The sequence below is a fragment of the Pteronotus mesoamericanus genome, unplaced genomic scaffold (genome assembly GCF_021234165.1).
Source record: "Pteronotus mesoamericanus isolate MK-2021 breed Mesoamerican mustached bat unplaced genomic scaffold, CSHL_Meso_final scaffold_232, whole genome shotgun sequence".
NCBI classification, from domain to species: domain Eukaryota; kingdom Metazoa; phylum Chordata; class Mammalia; order Chiroptera; family Mormoopidae; genus Pteronotus; species Pteronotus mesoamericanus.
Genome location: NW_026555311.1, coordinates 15,488,903 through 15,507,634, shown reverse-complemented (window position 1 = coordinate 15,507,634; position 18,732 = coordinate 15,488,903). Strand labels below are relative to the sequence as shown.

The 18,732-nt window shown below is 37.6% G+C and overlaps 1 pseudogene; it reads left to right on the top strand.

The window, feature by feature from the left end:
* Window positions 1-18,208, top strand: part of LOC129085257 (tigger transposable element-derived protein 1-like) — a 76,898-nt pseudogene extending 58,690 nt beyond the window's left edge.
* Window positions 18,209-18,732: the final 524 nt, after the last annotated feature.

Sequence of the window (18,732 nt, the reverse complement as noted above, 5' to 3'; positions counted from 1 at the left end):
TAGAATAGCAGGTGTTACTGAGTATTTGGAGCAATGGAGCACGTTTTCATTGCAGCACATAAAAAATTTGAAATTAAATAAATATTAGGTACCTCTTTTCTTAAGGTCCTTCTACAACTTTCCAGCCATCTTTTCTCCAGATGTAAGACATAATCATACATCTTAAGCAGTATGATTGCTCCAGCCTGCAGTCATACAGCTTACTCATCCTCTCCCTCAGGTATCCCTCCTTAGTTGCCAATTCTCTAGATCCCTTCCCTGCATTTACAGGGCAGAGCAATTAGCTCTCCACTCCCTCTTTAGGTCGGGGTTCACATCTACATCTTCAAAAATACATTTGTCACTTTGCTAAACAAAAATATCTCTTCAGGAGCTCATCCCTGTGCAACACTGAAGAGCGGACAGGCTTTGCAATTTGTTTTTCTTCAGTCCCCACCCCACCCACGTTTTCCTCCTCCCAAGCTCTGTAAGTGGAAGAGTTCAACATAGACATTTATTTTCCCACTGATAAAAATTATCTAGCCACACCCTCATACACATCTTAAAAGGAAACAATGGTTAGTCAGTTTTTTAAATTTTTTTAGCACTTCGTATTGAAATATAAAGTACAGACTGAGAAGTGCAAATTCATAAGGGTACATCTCTACAAATTTTTATAAAGTGAACACACCTGTGTAACCAGTATCCGGAACAAGAAAGAACATTACAAGCATTCCAGAAGCCTCTTTGTTTCTTCCACCAATCGGTGTAATATTGTCTAATGACAAAGAGTTTGTAGAGGCAAACTAATGTTCTCTAACCAAGAGCAATGCAGTTAGTAACTTGTTTTTATTACCATGCTGCATTCAATCACAAGGCACAATTGCTTATATGATTTGTACACATATCACTGAAAATGTGGTTGAGGGGTTTGAGAGGGAAACCTCCCACATCCTGTCCCTAGGACTCATCAGTCTTTTCTAGGTGGGGTTCTCTCCTAGTCACCCAAGAGTCCCAATTTCCTTTGGGTTCCATGGGTATGAACTATTCTAAGTGATCACAGCTCTCCCAACAGAGCTCACACTAACTGCATGTGAAACTCTGGCCCTGAGAATCACCAACAAGGCCATTTTACACTGTAACTATCTCAATACACATGAGACCCTGAAGTGGTAGAATTCTCTATCCCAGTAGATCTTATCCCTAACAGCATGTCGTAACCATCTGAAAATTACAACAGGAAAAAAAAATCTTATGCCCACCCTAAACCAATGGCCTCAGAATCTCTTGAGGAGTATCCAGTATTGATGGTTTTAAAGTTTCAGTTATCTCTAAAGGATTGGAGAGCATTATGATGTCCAACCTTTTCTGGGAGCTCCCTTCCGTTTCAATTTTAAGCATATCAGTGACTCTAATTACATTCTTGAGGTGACTGAAAATTTAGCCCAAACTTGATTGCCCCACTACCTTTCAAACATAATGTAGGGCATATTTTTTTTCCCCAATGAAGGGACTATCCTTAAGTTGTCACAAACTGGTAAAACACCTCCATCATCTCCCAATTTCCTTCCATTGAGCACTGGGTGGGGAGGGTGAGATCACCTGAGATCCCTGTGATGAAGATGTAACCACTAGAGTCCACTTCCAATGGAAGCCAAGCCTTCGTCAGCACTAACGTGTGCCTTCGCCTGGTTGCATTTATTTTAAGACAATGCTGGTTACCTAAACAGAGCCATATAAACAAGCACTCTCTTGTCTCTGAAGACAGTTTTACTGCCGACAATCATCAGCCACTCACCAGCTATGTTTTGGTAGCTTGTGAGGAGCAGTGGTGATGAGAGCAGGGCAGTGAGGTGAGAAGCCTGGGGCTGCTCAAGGTGCCTGGTAGGCGGCGGATGTCCCAGAAGTCAGCTTCGGAATGAGTCTAGAGAGTAATGTAGGTGTTGGCAGGTCTGTGGAGGACTTCTTACGATAAAAATCAGTCCATTTCTTTCCACGTCATCATCTTCTTGTTTCCTCTGGATTTCTCTACCATCAGAAGGTGGTGTGTTTCAAGAGATCATCCTTGGAACCACATCCTGCCTTTGGCACCTGAATGATGCAGCACCTTGAGGATGGGCAGTAACTGAAGAGTCACCACAGAGGTGACATGTCACCTGGCCTGAGACTCATACACAGATATGAAATTAGCCCCAAATATATCTGACCCCTATAACACCTTTTGCACACGTTTCAAAAAAATTTGAAAATGCCACCTTTTCCTTCTTCTCCTTTTGTTCATGCTAATCACCCTTTTGCCCACCACCCCATCTTTTTAGTTGTTCTTCAAGTTCCTTTTAACCTAATAATTTCCTGTCTTAAAAACTAGAAGAATGGATGTGATACTAAGTATTTACTCCAAATCACCAGACTTCCAAGAGATGTCTTTGTTGGAAGAAAAAGTAATCCCCCAGCAAACTTCTCAAGCCCCAGTTTGAAATTGAGCCCAAGGTAAATTGTTCTCAAGGCATCCTTCGATAGTAAAATCCCTGGGGAACACCAACATTGAGGGCAGACCTGACCGATGAGACTGGCTGAGTTAATAATAGTAGCCTTCATCATTGAAGATCTGCTGTTCACCAGGCACTGTATGTGTATTCATCACATTATGTAATATAATCAACCTTTAAATGCAGGTTTAACTTATCTCATTTTACAAATGAAGCAGTCGAGGCTCAGGAACGCAAATGGCTTGCCAAGGCTCACAAGGACAATAAGTGACTAAATGAAGCCTTGAAACTAGGTCTGTCTGATTAGACCCTGCTGCCTTTCATAAACAACGTTTTTCTTGCATGTCTTTTAGTCTAAGGCAAGGGGTTAATGCTTCTCAGGTGCCCACTGCTCCTAGGTGCCATGGCCAATGCTGGATTCCCAGGGTCTCCCTAGTTACAACCCAGTTCAGGCAGTTCTTCTTCAAAATCTCACATGAAGAAAGATACTTATTGCTCTCTACCTAGGGCCCTGTTTTCTTTTAAGTGATAGCTACCCAAAGGATGTGATGAGTTTGTCTTTGGCTCTTTATGGATACTACCTTTACTTTATGAGAGATGTCCAAAAGCAATGCCTTACCCAAGATTGATGCTGATGGTTGGGATTATAGATGCCTTGAAGAGAGAGGGAGAGACATGGGGTGGTTTTAGAGGTTTCCTGAATGGCTCAACCAGGAGTCTTCACTGGCAAGTAAGGGAAACTCAAACTCAGCCTGGCTTCAGGGAAAAGAAAGTATACTAGCAAATTATGGGAAACATCAGAGAAAGAATAATGAATCCAACTTCCATAAAGGTAGACTGTAGCACTTTAAATGAACTACAACTATATCTCACAATATAAATCTTCAAAACATAACACTGAATGAAAATATCAAGTTGCAGAAGTATCTGTGTAATTTTATAAAATTGTATAGTTTAAAAATCTATAAAAGAAGTTTAAGGATACATAAATAAGTAGTAAAAAATATAATGTCACGTATGAGCATGTTAAACACTGAATTATGACGGTAATTATCTCTGGTGTAAGAGGAGATATCGGGCAGGAGCACACAGAGTGTCTCAAATCTGTCTTTAATGCTTAATGCTTTATATTTAAATCATCTAAAGTATGATACTTAACATATTCGATAAAACTGGGTGTTCATCATATTATTCTCTACTCTGATCTGTATGTTTAAAATATTACATAGTTTTCTTTCAAAAGGGAATTTACTGGCTCATGGAACATAAAACTCTGAAAGTAACTGGCTCTATTCAGGAGATCAATTTGTCAGGCGCTCGCTCTACATCTTGACTTGACTTCTCTCTGGGTTCTGTTCTTGTTCAGGTTCTTTATTTATGATAGCTAGAGGGCTGCCCACAGCTCCACGCCCATGTCCTAAACTCTCAGCATCTCTTATAAAATGCACTTTTCTTCACAGTTTTAGTAAGGGTCCTATAATTTCATCACATTGAATTATGTGCCCATTCATAAATTAAACCATTTTAACCAAGGGAGTGAGCTAGTTAGATAGGCTATGATTATAAGACACGTCCTGGAATTGGTGTGACAAGGTATCAGTTTTTCCCGAATGACATTAAAAAAGGTGTTTCTCAAAGAAATTAGGAAAGTGCTAAGAAGAGGAAATAGATTTAGGGAAACTAGAAACAACAGAGATCTACCACAATGAGCACTTCCACAAAAATATAGCTGGTACGCTGCACCTGTGATTATCTTAGAATAATACTCACTGTGCTCCTCTCTTAGGAAAAGTGACTTAGAGGAAAATACAAATCAGTCTCATTTAGCAATATATTAATATGTGCAAATTCATGAATGAATTGCCAGAAAATATAATTGAATACTATATAAAGGAATGTTATCAAAATCAATCAAGATCTATCTTAGCATAGAATAATATAACAAAATGTTAATATAATATGATGTTTAAAAAGTTATGAGAAATAATCAATAGGTGAAACTATAGATAATCCCATTAAAATTAGGAATTAGAAAAAATGGTGCTTATTATTATCATTATTATTTAATTTTTTCTTAAAATGTTAGTTAATGCATTAAGGTGTAAAATAGGTATTACACTGGGGGAGGGGGACAGGGGAAGGTGGTGGCAGGAAGGTGGAGACAAATGTATTTGAACAATAAAAAAAATTTAATGAAAAAACAGATATTACAAGTATCATAAAGAGAAAGTGGGAGAATTGTTCTACCAATAACAGACCAAAACTAGCAAAAGTGGACAAAGAGAGCATGATGTAAAGGATGAGAACAGATTTGCTTGGGAACAAGGACAGTGAGAATGTTATAGTTCCAGATTGTTCTAAGAATAATCTCAGAACTAGAGAAAAGGAAGAGGAAGACCCAGCCCGCAGGAAAAAGGACTGGTAGGGATGAAGCTGGAAGCTGGAAGTGCTCCAGGGAGAAGAGAAGTTGGTAGTGACCCAGACTTGCTATGTTGTGTGTTATTTGTCACCACCTGTTGGTACTGGAACGTAAGGACACTTAGGTAACAGCAGCAGGTCAAGAGATTTTATGGTGCTGGGCTGCCTGGTCATTGGTTCAGGGGTGGGAGAAGGTAGAAAGCCTATTCCTAAATGGATGCTTCTTTGACAATATGTTGTACCTGGGTTGTGAATGGTAAGGACAAACCCTGACAATTCTCTCCATGTATGCCAAGGATTGTGAATTGCATATCATAAAATAAATCATTATGTTTTAAATATATTAATGAAAGACATTCTGTTGAAGTTTGAGCTTTTGACATGGTAGATTATTCTTCATTACTCAATATATCTAGCTCTGCGACTAAACTAAAGGGCCAGAAAATCCAAAACTTGGAAGCTGCTTGTCAAAGGGTCCAGTTTCAGGTAAGATGAAACAAATATACTCCATTCTTTCTCTCCCATCAAATGAATCTATAAAACCTGGAAAGAATGCATGGAATAGCTATTTGAAGATACTGAAAAGTAAATAGTAGCATATGGCTTGGGAAAGAGGGCCAGAATTTGAAATACCACAAAACTCACAGTGAGTTTATTTTTCCTCCTCTTATGTCTCCTGGCCTCAGCTCAATGCACTGGAAGTGAGCAATGGAGCACAAAAAGATCGAGCTCTAGAAGTCATCTGGTGGTGACTTGAGAATTGTAAAGTGTAACTTCTGAGCTCAAAGGGAGTGTGGAAATTTAGACCCCTCTTTTTCTTTTCTTTGTTCGTTTCTGCCCTAGTCTCCAAACAATTCTGTGGCAGGGAAAGCAGCCACTGGCAATAATAGCAGCCAAAACTCGGGGAGAAAAACACTCTTTTCAAGTTAGTGGAGGTAGGAAGATATCAGAGCCAGCTGGCATTGCTGTTTCCTCTCCCTCAATTCTCCCACAATTTGACCACAGACATGTGTCAATTATAAAAGAACACAGCACCCTGGTTAGCATGGGTCAGTGGATTGAGCGCTCGCCTGCAAACTAAAAGGACTCTGGGTTGATTCCTAATCAGGGTACATGCCAGGGTTGCAGGCCAGGTCCCCAGTTGGGGACAGGCAACGCGCAACCGATTGATGTTTCCCTCTCACATCAATATTTCTCTTCCTGTCTTTCTTCCTTCCTTTCCCTACCTCTAATCATCAATAAAAATAAAATCTTTAAAAAAATGTGCACAGCATACCAGAGTAACTAGACTTGTATCTTCTGGCTGGATGACTGAGAAGGAGATCTATAGGGAATTAGAAAGTATTAGGTGGACTACCAAAAGGGAAGAGCTGAGAGAAATGACACTGTACATCTGTTTGAAAATTCCTCAGCTAACCTGCAAGCCCATATCATTGGTCTTGATCCAATTCAGGAAACCAAAACTGTTTGAGAAATGAACAAAGAGATACATCACTGCCCATGTACCAGATTGACCATTGGGTAGTACATACACTAGGTAGGTCTAAATGACTCTGCAAAGGCTCTGACAACTGGACAGGTATTAGAACCACAGTTGACAGAAAGTGAGTTGAAACTTTTTTTCTCAGCCTAGTCAGGTAGGCTCCTTGCTAAAACAAAATATCAACATTCTTTATAGGTTTTAAATAAGACTCAAAGTCTCATAATACATTATTAAATACATCCAGAATATAATCCAAAATTGTTCAGTTTACAAAGAATCAGGAGAATTTCAACTCAGAAAGTCAATGAAAAGATTCCAAAGCTGAGATGACATGGACCTTGAAATTATCTGACAAAGACATTAAAGCAGCTGTTTTAAAATGCTCTACCAAGCAATTACACTCTTGAATGGAAAAACAGACAGTCTTAGAAAAAAAATAATATAAAGAAACAGATAGAAATTCTACAACCAAAAGCACAATAACAGAAATTAAAAAAAAACACCTCTCTCGATGGGATGAATAGCAGAACAGAGGATTAATAGAAATTATCTAACATGAGCAACAAAGGAAAAAAGATAAGAAAAAAACTAAAGCGTAGACTGGGGACAATAGTAAAATTCTAACATTCATTAGAAACTATGGGACAATAGCCTAACATTCATGTCATCAAAGTCTCAAAAGGGCACAAGAAAAAGGAATGCTGAAAAATTATTTGAAGAAAAAATGGCTAAAATTTCTGAAATTTGACAAAAGATGTAAACCTACAGATTTAAGAAAATCAGCAAACCCTTAACAAGATAAACCTAAGGAAGTCCATTCCTAGATATTCAGTAACTAATACACACACACACACACACACACACACACACACACACATACACACGGGGAGATCCAAAAAAAGTCCAGAGTTTATTTATTAAAAAGTGTGTATTTATTCCTACATGTTTAAACTTCAGTCACCTTCAAAGTGCTCTCCATTTGATGTAATACACATACTGAGACATGTTTTCCATGCTCAAAACAATTTTTGAACTCATTGATTTTGATGCCTAAGTACCAAAAGTGTTTCTGTTGTTTTCTTTCACCTCTTCCACATCAGCAAAATGTTTCCCTTTGAGGACTTTTTTCATCCTGGAAAACAAAACAACAAACAAAAAGGTTGCTAGGGGCAAGATTGGATGCATATGGAGGGTGGGGGGTTGAGATCATGATGTTTTAGTAAAAAAACTACTAAACACTCAGTGTGGTGTTGGCCTGTGTGCTTGTAAATCAGCCATCATGAAATAGGCAAAAAGCATTGAAAACGTCTTCAAGAAAAATTCACTGAAGTCTAATGCAGCCTCTCACAACAATGCCAGCTGGTACACTGATACAGATGGGTTCCTAAAACGCTCACCTAGTGAAGGAAGCCTGTACTACAAGGGACCCACCCTCCAGATGGTAATTCTGGGTTTTGGGGGGGTCCCTCCAAATATTGAAAAAAATCTCGAAAACAGCCATTGCTGTTCATTGCCTATAGAGAGGGAAAATGATTCAAATGGCTATGAATTCTTTCATCAGAAACCAGGGAGCCCAGAAAGAAGTAAGTTTTCAAGTGCTTAAAAATAACTGTCAACCAAAAACAATATATCTGGTAAAAATATTCTTCAGAAATAAAAGTGAAATAAATTATAATCTTCAATTAGGAAAACTAAGAGTCCTCATTGCCAGGAGACTTGATGCAAAGGGACTCTAAAAGAAGTTTTTCAGACAGAAGAGAAATGATGCTATATGAATACTTGGAATATCATTAATGAAGGAAGAGCAAAATAAATGATAAATAGATAGATCCAAAATTATTATTTTCCTCTAGAGTTCTTTAAAATATATTTGATGTTTGGCCCTGGCTGGTGTGGTTCAGTGGATTGAGTGCGGCCTGTAAACCAAAAGGTCACTGGTTTGATTCTCAGTCAGGGCACATGCTTGGGTTGCAGGCCAGGTTCCCACTTGAGGGCATGCGAGAAGCAACTGATCTATGTATCTCTCCTGCATCAATATTTCTCTCCCTCTCTTTATCCCTCACTCTCCCAGTATCTAAAAAAAATAAATAAAATATTTTTAAAAAATAAAAGAAAATAAATTTGATGTTTGAAAGCAAAATTTTAACAATGTCTGATGAGGACTTCAATATATGCCTATGTGATATGTAAGATAACTACAATATAAGAGGGAGAGATAACAGGGATTTATATGTTTGTTAGATTTTTTACATTTTCCATTGAAGAGGTAAACTTATTCTAAGTATGCTGTGAAAAATTAAGTATGTATATTCTACCTTTAGAAAAAACATTAAAAAAACTATGCAAAAATACATAGCTTAAAAAATAGGTAAATTAAAATGGAATACTAAAAAATATCCAGTAACCCAAAGCAGGTCTTCAAAGAGGAAACAGAAGATCAATCAATCAATCAATCAATCAAACAGAGAAAATAAGAAAAAACTAATCAATAAAATTGTAGGCCTGAATTCAAACATGTCAATTTCAAACATCTAACTATACCGATTCGAAAACAGAGATTGTCAGAATGGATTAAAAAATCACTTGAACTAACTCTATGCTGTCCACAAAAGAATAAAAACTCATTTTAAATATAATGCTATATACATATAATATAATCATGAAAACATTACTTAGAAGGGAGCTGGAATAGCTATAGTTTATCAGTGTAGGCTTCAGAGGGAAGAAAAACCAGCAGTGAACAAGAAACTATATAACAATAAAAGGGTCAAATCATTCAGAAGACAAAATAATTTTAAGTTAGTATGTATCTGTTAACCTAAATAAAAGGCCCTTCAAAGTGATAGGCAATAGCATTTGTCTGAGATAAAAAAGAATACTTATTCGGGAACCACTGACTCAGGCAGAAGCCCAAATAATGTTCTGATTAGGGGACAAAGGCAGGGGACACTTATGAGAAAAATAAGGGGCCCAATCCTATCTATAGAAGGGAGATCTTTCTATTAGTGCTGAAAACAACATAGTGACACCTATTTTAAACAATTTCTTACATTTTCAGTCTGTGGTCATCAACCCAGTAGTCATAATATCTGTTTTCTTGTTATCTTTGCAATCAGTGTTTTGGGACATAATGTTGCTTTAGGCCCAATCCAAAGGTTATCTTGCCCTTTGGTTTGTTGGTTTTTGTTTTGTTTTGTTTTTTTAATTTATTGTTGACACTTTTACAGGTGTCTCCACTTTCTCCCCCTTTGCCCATCCTCACCAAGCTTCCATCCCCCTTCCCTCAGGCCATCACCACACTGTGCCTATGTTTATGCATATATGTTCTTTGGCTAATCCCTTAACTTTATTTCATTCAGTACCCCCTCACCCCTCCCTCTGACAGCTGTCAGGCTGTTCCATGTATTCACACCTCTGTTTCTTTTTTTTTTCATTAGATTTCACATATAAGTGAGTTCATATGGTATTTACCTTTCTCTGACAGGCTTATTTCACTTAACATAATAATGTCCAGGTCCATCCATGCTCTTGCAAAAGGTAAATGTACCACAGCTTTTTATCCACTCATCCACTGATAGATACTTGGGAGGCTTCCAAATCTTGGATATTGAAAATAACACTGCTATGCAATGTATGGGTGCATATGTTCTTTTGAATTGGCAATTCAGAATTCTTAGAATAAATTCCTAGCAGTGGAATTCCCACATCAAAACGCAGTTCCATTTTTAGCTTTTTGCAGAAATTCCACACTGTTTTCCACAGTGGCTGTATCATCCCGCATTCCCACCAACAGTGCACTAAGGTTCCCTTTTTACCACATCCTCACTAGTACTTGTGGTTTGTTGATTTATTGACGGTAGGCATTCTGGCAGGTGTGAGATATATTCCAAAGCTTTGAGACATAACATGCATAAGGCATTTCCTCTGAATTGGCAGCTCTGGCTCCATTTTAAATTGGCTTTTGGTTTTTTTTTACACATCTAACAGTGAAACTTTAAAATACATGAAGCAACAGCTGATAGAAGTAAAAGGAAAAATAGATCATTATTCCTTTCTGATAGTATACAGAAAGTCATTTTTAATGGCTGGCACATAAAAGACTTAAACAACACTATCAACCAACTGAATCCAATTGACACATTTATAACACTCCACCCCAAACCAGTAGGGTATTCATTCTATTTCAGTTGTACACAAAACATTTAAAAAGAGAGACCACATCATTAGTCATAAAACAAATATCCACACATTTAGAATAGTTGAAATCATAGAAATGGTTCTCCAACCACAATGAAATCAAACTAGAAATCAATAACAAAAAGATAACAGAAAAGTCTCCAAATACTTGGGAATTAAACCACAGACATTTACATAATTTATGGATCAAAGAGCAAGTTTCAAGGGAAGTAAGAAAATGTTTTTAAGTGAAAGAAAACAAGAGTATAGCACATCTAAATTTCTGTGATGCTCCTAAATCAGTGCTTAGTAGGAAATTTCTGGCATTAAATGTTTATATTAGAAGAGAGCGCACAAATCAATATCCTACACTTCTTATGTGAAACAAGAAGAATAAGAACAAAATAAACCTAAAGCAAGCAGGAGGAAGGAAATAATGAAGATACAAAGAGATATCAATGAAAGTGAAAACAGAAACTAGAGAAAAATCAATGAAGCTAAAATCTGTTTCTTTGAAAAATTAATAAATTCAACAAAACTCTAGCAAGAGTGGTAAAGAAAATAAAGTGTGAAGTCACAAATTACAATCTATCAGAGAAAAAAAGAGGAGAAAACACTACATACCCTGGATACATTAAAATAATGATTATGTAAATTTAAGAGGTTAGATTAAATGGAATAATTCCTCAAAAAACACAAACTACTAAAACTGTCCCATGTTGAAATAGGTAAGCTGAATGGTACTATACTTATTTTATATAAGTAACTCTCATTTTTAAAATTTCTAAAATAGAAATATCTAGCCTCAAGTAGTTTTACTGAAAAATTCTACCAGACAAGTAAACAAGTAGAAATAATACCAATTCTACCCACTTTCTAAAGAAGTTAAATCAACAATAAATAACCTTCCAAAATATAAAACACCATACCTAGATGATTTCAATGGCGATTTCTACCAAATATTTAAGGAAGAGTTAGGTTTGAATTGAGTTCAGTTCAATTTTCCACAATCTCTTTGAGAAAATGGAAGAAAGTACACTGTTTAGCCCATTTTATAAGGTCAGCATTACCTTAAAATCAAAACAAAACCAAGACAGTAGTGACGAAGAAAACTATAGACCAATTACTTCTGTAAATGTAGATACAAAAATCCTTAAGAAAATGTTAGCTAATCAAATCCAATAATATATTTTAAAAATAGTATAAGGTCTGTCCAGAAAAAGTTGAGCCACTGTTAATATAATGAGAATGGTTTGAGCAACATCCTTTAACCTGGAAGCCAAGGAGAGTGGACTGGAATGCACATGTATGAACAATGATGACTTCACTGTACTAATCAGTGGGGGTGGTAGGTGCGGTTGAGTGAGAATGTGTACTGTGTGGCCGTCTCATTCAAAGTAATTGAGCAAGTAGAGCAATACATCTACATCAAATTTTGCATTAAGGTTGAACATTCCTCCATGGAAACTATTTGGATGATTCAGGAGGCCATAGATATGGGCAACTGAAGATTAGCAGCTTCATCACAACAGTGCACCCACTCATGCATCACAGCTTATGCTGAGTTTTTTTGGTGAAACATAAAATCACCCAGGTGATTCAGCATCCTCTATAGCCCAGATTTGGCATCCTGAAATTTCTGACTTTTCCCAAAACTAAAATCACCTTTGAAAGGAAAGAGATTTCAGAGTGTTGATGAGATTCAGGAATATATGGCAGGGCAGCTATGGCGATTGGGAGAACTGTGCAATGTCCCAGGGTGCCTGCTTTCAAGGGGATTGAAGCATCATTGTCCTATGTACAATATTTCTTGTATCTTGTATCTTCTTTAATAAATGTCTCTATTTTTCATATTACATGACTGGATACCTTCTAGACAAACTTTGTACACCTAAACTAACTGGAGTTTGTCTGGGAATGTAAAGCTAGTTCAGTGGTAAAAAATCATTCAATGTAATCTACTGTCTTAACAGACTAATGCAGAAAAAACACTTGACAAAATTCAACAACCATTCACAATAAAAACTCAGAAATCTGTGCAGAAGGAAACTTTCTAAACTACTAGGCATAATTTAAAAAAAAATGGGTAAAAATATCCTCAGTGGACAATGGATAAATGCACTACATTGCATCCATACAATGGGAATTCTTTGGGTTATAATGGGAAGTTGTATGGGTTATAATGGGTCTGGTCAAATGAAGAACAACAGCACAATTGCCCTCCTCTTGCCCAAACTACAAAACCTCATCAAGCTCTTGACCCTGACCCCTCTCATCTTAAGGCTGAAAGCCCAGCCCAGGGCCCAAAAGGGTACACCAACTGCCTCCTCCAGGGGTTTTATCTCTCACCAATCTCTCTCAAGTTCCCAGGACTTTATGAAAATAACTAAATAATAAGCCAGGGGGCGAAAGACAAATACCATATGATCTCACCTATAAGCGGAACCTAAACCAACAATGCAAAGATGCAAGGAAAATATGACCAGCAACACTGAAAGGAAAAGAAATCAACAGAGACAAGAGGGAAGGGGGGGGGCGGGCAGGGAAAGGGAAGGGAAGGGGAAAGTCAAGGAACATATAGCAAGGACTCATGGACAAAACCAAAGGGGAAGAGCTGAGGGAGGGAAGGTGGGAGGGGGCAAGGGAAAGAGGTGGGGGGAAGGCAGAGACAAATGTATTTAAAAAGTAAATTAAAAAAAATTAAAAATAAAATAAAAAAATAAAAAAAAATAAAGAATAAAATGGCTGTGAAAAATAAATAAATAAATAAATAAATAAATAAATAAATAAATAAATAAAATGAACTCATCCTTCACTGCAAATCAAAGCTTCTGTTCTTATCAACAGAAGCAAGAAGATACCAGGGAAGGTAAGCATGGTTTTGGAACCTCTTTTGGGGGGTGGGTAGGATGCAGAGAGGAATACCATAAGATTCCTCCCGCCAGTAGCACCTGAACTCCAACCACAAAGGCCTGTTACACTTGAACATAGCAGCCCTGTATTATACAAGCCATGAGTCAGAATGCTCATGTTGGTATCTGCTGAGAGCATGTGAGCTCCACAAGCAGCATTTTTATCCTCCATCATTGATGCTGAGAGGAACAGCAGGAAGACAGAAAAGTCAATGGCTCAAATCGGATCTCTTTTCTCCCCTGTTGTTCCTTTTCTGGGGCTGTTGCTGTGGGGATATTGTGAATAGCACAGACACAGGAGATCTTCCTCATCACACTTCCAAGTGTTTCTTAATTATAATCTCTTCTATACTGGACTGGGTCAGAGGTCATCCCAAACTTCAGGTCTTAAGATTCGTGGCTTAGCTATTCCCTAGTCGGTTGATTATATCTTTTGAATGTGGCAGAAAGAATAAATACTAGAAGAAGGATCCATTATTTTAGAAAAGGCAGTCAGTTATGTCTGAGGCCTAAAAACAGACGGGGGGGTTTTCCCTAAGGATTTAAGAAAAATTGTGTATATGAGAAACAGAGCACCTAGGTCAAATCTTCCTGATTCTTCTGTTTTGGTGTCTTGTTATCTGCCATGAATCTCAGAACCACTGCTCTGAAAGGGTTCTGAAAAATTTCACCTCTAAGGCCCCTCTTCACTCAAAATTGAACATGGTTATAACTTAATCATTTTCCTCTCCATTTCTGTTATTGGTTTCCTTTCTTATCCATGGCAAGGGGGCTTAAGACATTAGGATAATGCTTGCCGTTTTTCTCCCCTTTCCTTCCCCTTGTCCTCCACTGGAGCAGTTATTCCTTATGCCTTTTATAGTCCCTCCATTCTACACCTCCCGCTGCCGCACCACAGTCAGGTCTTCCAATGGCTTCCCATGAGGTCTCCGTGCCTTTACTCCTACCTGTTCCCTACTTGCTCCTTACACATAGCCAGATTTATCCACCTAAAATGTCATTCATTACATATGCGTATATGTAATGATACCCATTTAATACCATCAGATGTCTATGTTTATTCTAAATTCAGTTTTCCTGAAGAGTTGACCCCTTTCTTATACTTGTCTAAACTGTACCCTTCCATCAAGTCCTGTTTCCTTTGTGAAGTCTTTTCTGGTTGTCCTAAACTTCTATGATCAATTACTCTTGTCTGAATTTCTGGATCATTTATTGTCTGTATCATTCATTTAGCACACACACAAAAATACTACTTTACCTCATCTGTGCATGAATGCTCACTTCCTTTCTAGCAGTACCTGGCAATGGTTGTGCATTAAGAGTTATTAAGAGTTTTTATCCTCCTAATGTTCAATATAAAGATTCAAGAGACATCCCAACCTATATAAACAACAATTAAATAAGCAGACTACTGTTCCAAACTCCTGAGACTGACTTAGGATTTTTGTACTAATATTTTTTGAGCAACTACTCTAGTCTAGGCATTGTACTAGATGCTGGGGGCAGCACAATAAACAGGACATCAATTAATTTTGCTTTCAAAAAGGCACATTCTGGTACAGGAACAAACAATTAAAGATACAATTATAATACTGTAGAGTAAATACCACAATAGATGCATAGGATACTATCAGAACACACCAGAGGGACATGTAATGCTGACCTAGGAAGCCAGAGAAGTCATCTCAGAGAAAGGGACCCAAAAGCTGGATCATTAAATCAGTGGGAAGCCTTTTCTACTCCAGATTTGAAGGAGATGAGGCAGTTGCCCAAGCAAAAGTGTGAGTTTGTGCATGGACTGGGTAGGGGGTGGAGGACAGAAGACTTCTAAAGGCAGAAGGAACAGCACAGGCAAAGTCCTAAGGCAGGCAAAATGTGATTCACTGAAAATATGAAAGGAGTTTAATTTGGCTCGAACATGGAGTGCAAGCAAGGCATGGGATCTCAAAAGATGAGGTTGGAAGAATAATTAGATATTAATAATAAAATAAAGACTCGTAAGGGCAGTGAACACCATATGGAAGGTGGGTTGACCCAACCAGGTTTGCATGGCCTTACTATAGCAGTAGTGGCAGAGATGGATAAATTTCAAGGGTGCTTACAGAGTAGATTGTGAGGAGCAATTGTTTGGGTATGGGAAGTGAGGGAGAAGAAGTTAACTGGGTGTTAGTCATTCCTTAAAAAAAATCGGGGGGAAAAGCCTAGTATAGAGGGGAAGATAATGAGTTCAGTGTCAGTCATGTTTCGCTTGGCATTCTCCACCTGCTATACCTATGTGAAGATGCCCTGGCAGTTGCGTATGTTAGCCTAAACCTCAAGGCAGAAATCTCCACCAAAAGCACAACTTTTGGACTCCTCTAAGTATGTGGGATGAGGAAGCCCTGTTGGTCCAAAAAGACAATGTTTGTGCAGAGCAAGAAAAAAGAGCTAAAATACAAAGAAAAAAAGTTTAAAAATGAGCAAGAGGATCTCACAAAAAAACCTGAGAAGTGACCAAGAAGTAGGAGAAAAATCTAACAGGATATATAATGTTGCTGAAGTAGGTCAATGACATTCCATGCAGCAGCAATAAATCCAGGCTTGGTTTTTTAAATTTTTAATTTTTTAATCCTGTTGTGAATAGTACCACACAACTTTTCTCAAATTTTTTGGTTGTACAAATTATTGTATTCCCTTACAAATTATTGAGGACACAAAAAAGCTACTTATGTGGCTATATCTATTAATATTTACTCAAAAATTAAAATAGAAAACTTTAAATATGTATATTAATTCATTTAAAAATAAACCTATTACTAGTTAATTTATGTGTTTATGAAAATAACTTTTAAGACCAAAATTAGTGAGAAGAGTGGTATTATTTTACACTTTTGCAAATGTCTTTAAGGAGTGGCTTATTTGAAATTAGCTGAATTGTCATATCTGGTTCTTCTTTCCATCTGTTTTGCTGTTATGTTTTGTGGAAAATTCTACTGTAACATCAGAGAACAAGAGTGAAAAAAGTATATAACATCCTAAATAATTATTAAAATAGTTTGATCATGGGGACCCCCTGAAATGAGCTTTGGGCACCTGGGCATTACACTTTCAGAATTACTGCTCTAGAGTGGAAGAGCATAATAATTTGAACTTCACGAATGTGCTCTTGATGCTGTATCCTGGATAGACTTGATTGAGTTTTCAAAAACTATTTTATGAGAGGTTGAGGTTGTCTGGTTGACATCACCTTTCAAAGTTAGGGATGGACTCTAGGACATTTATTCAGTTAATTATTTTGACAAATTTTTATTCAGCACATATTATATGCCAGGAACTACTTTAGACACAGAGGTCGTGACAAACTAAACAGATAAAAATCCTTGCTTTCATGAATTTCCCCTTCTCTTTGGGGAAAATTAAACAGTGAACAAATAAAGCAGTACAATATCTACTATATTGGAGGGTGGTAAGTGCTATACAGAAAAATAATGCAAAGAGGTATAGGGAATATTGGAAGGATTTGCAAATTTCAGTAGTATGGACAAGAAGTCCTCATTAAGAAGGCAGTGCTTGGGCAAAAATCCTGAAGCAGTTGAAGGAGCCATTTGGACATCCAGTGAGAGCTTTTCCAGGTATTTAAAAAATTAATTCTTTAATTTATTCTGATTTTTATTAACATGTATTTTTTAAACAAATATCTGCTGTACCTGGCAGTAGCTGCCAAGTATAAGAAGATAAAACCCAAGAACTAATTTTTATTTAGTGTCTGTCATGTTACCAGATATTTTGTAAGAGGTTTTTGTATTTTCAGTAAGATTTACAACTTAGTGAAGGAGCCAAATCATATACACAAATTCTGTAGTTGTGATGTAGCAAGCAATTCTTTATAGGAGTAATAGTTGTTTTCAAGTTGTACCACCAGAGGTTTGTGTGTACCTGCTCTTCCTCAAGTTTACATCTCCTTTCAAGATGAACTGTGAGGTATGAGGAGGATAAGCCACAAAGTGAATAATACCCAATTATACATTTTATAGACCACTAGAACTTACAAAGTCATTTCACAAATTATTTGTTCTTTATAACAATTATAAGAAGCGGGTATTATTGTAAGAGGTATTATTGCAATGGGCTGTGAAAGAGGAAACTCTCTCAGTAGGCTAGGTAATATAAAGTGGCTATACAGTGGAGTTGGGACCTAAATTTAAAGTAATTTGCCTTCAACCACAAAGGTTTTCCTACTGCAATGCAACTGTTGGGAGCAGCTGCTGCTATTTTAAACACTCTCTCAATTCAGCGGTTTTCCAAGTACACGAGGAAGCAGGGTTAGATCAGGATTAGGGAGGAGGAAGAGCCTGCTAAATCAGTGAAATCAGACGGTTTCCCCCATCTGAGCTTGTGCAAGAAAGGAAAGCTGAATGGGACTATAAATTTGCACAGACGCAGAACTAGCTCAAGGTGGAAATGGGCTTCAGCAATCTGTAAACAGTACACTGTACACTGTACAATCTGTACACTGTAAAAGCAGGTGGCTGCAGTGGACCAGTGCGCAGTTAGGCCAGGGCAGCACTTCCAGTAAAGGGTTGAAAGCCAGACCCGGGGGCCTGGGCACGGAGCCGACCAGGATCAGGATGGACAAGGACTTACTGCCCACCCTTAAGATCCTCAGCATGGGCGAGAGGGACGCCGGCAAGTCTAGGGGAGGCGGCTCTGCGGGTCGTCATAGGAGGCGGGCCATGGGGCACTTTCTGCTTCGTGTCGCTGTCGAGAGTTAGTATTTGTGAGATATCACTTGTGTTGTTGAGAAATCACTGCACAACAAAGGATGTCTTAAGCAGTTCAGATCAGTGGGTCATTTTTCCAGTTTACGTCACACTCTTGGAATGTAATGAGCATGTATGTTATCAGCCAGGAGGAGATCATTATGAAACTAGTGCTGCCACTTGGTGTGACCTGTTTGTGGTACTAGAACACTCTAGGCTTTCATTTCTTCATTTGAAAAACAAAGTTGTGGTTGAAATCTCTCAAACTCTATTTAGTGTTAAATATCTCTAAGATCCTTTGATTCTATGGCTAGCCAGAATGAAATAAAGAAGTTATGAAGCGTGTTAGAAACTGGAAGGGATTCTAGAAATTTTCTGTCCTCTAAGTTGCTGTCCCTCCTATGTCCCTTCTATCCCCATTCTTTTTGGCTAATTTATTTGTAAATTAAGAAATGCAGATTAGTTATAATCACACTGTTTAACAAGTTTACTGGACTTTTTTAAACTGGAAAAATGTTTTGACTTCATATTTTAAA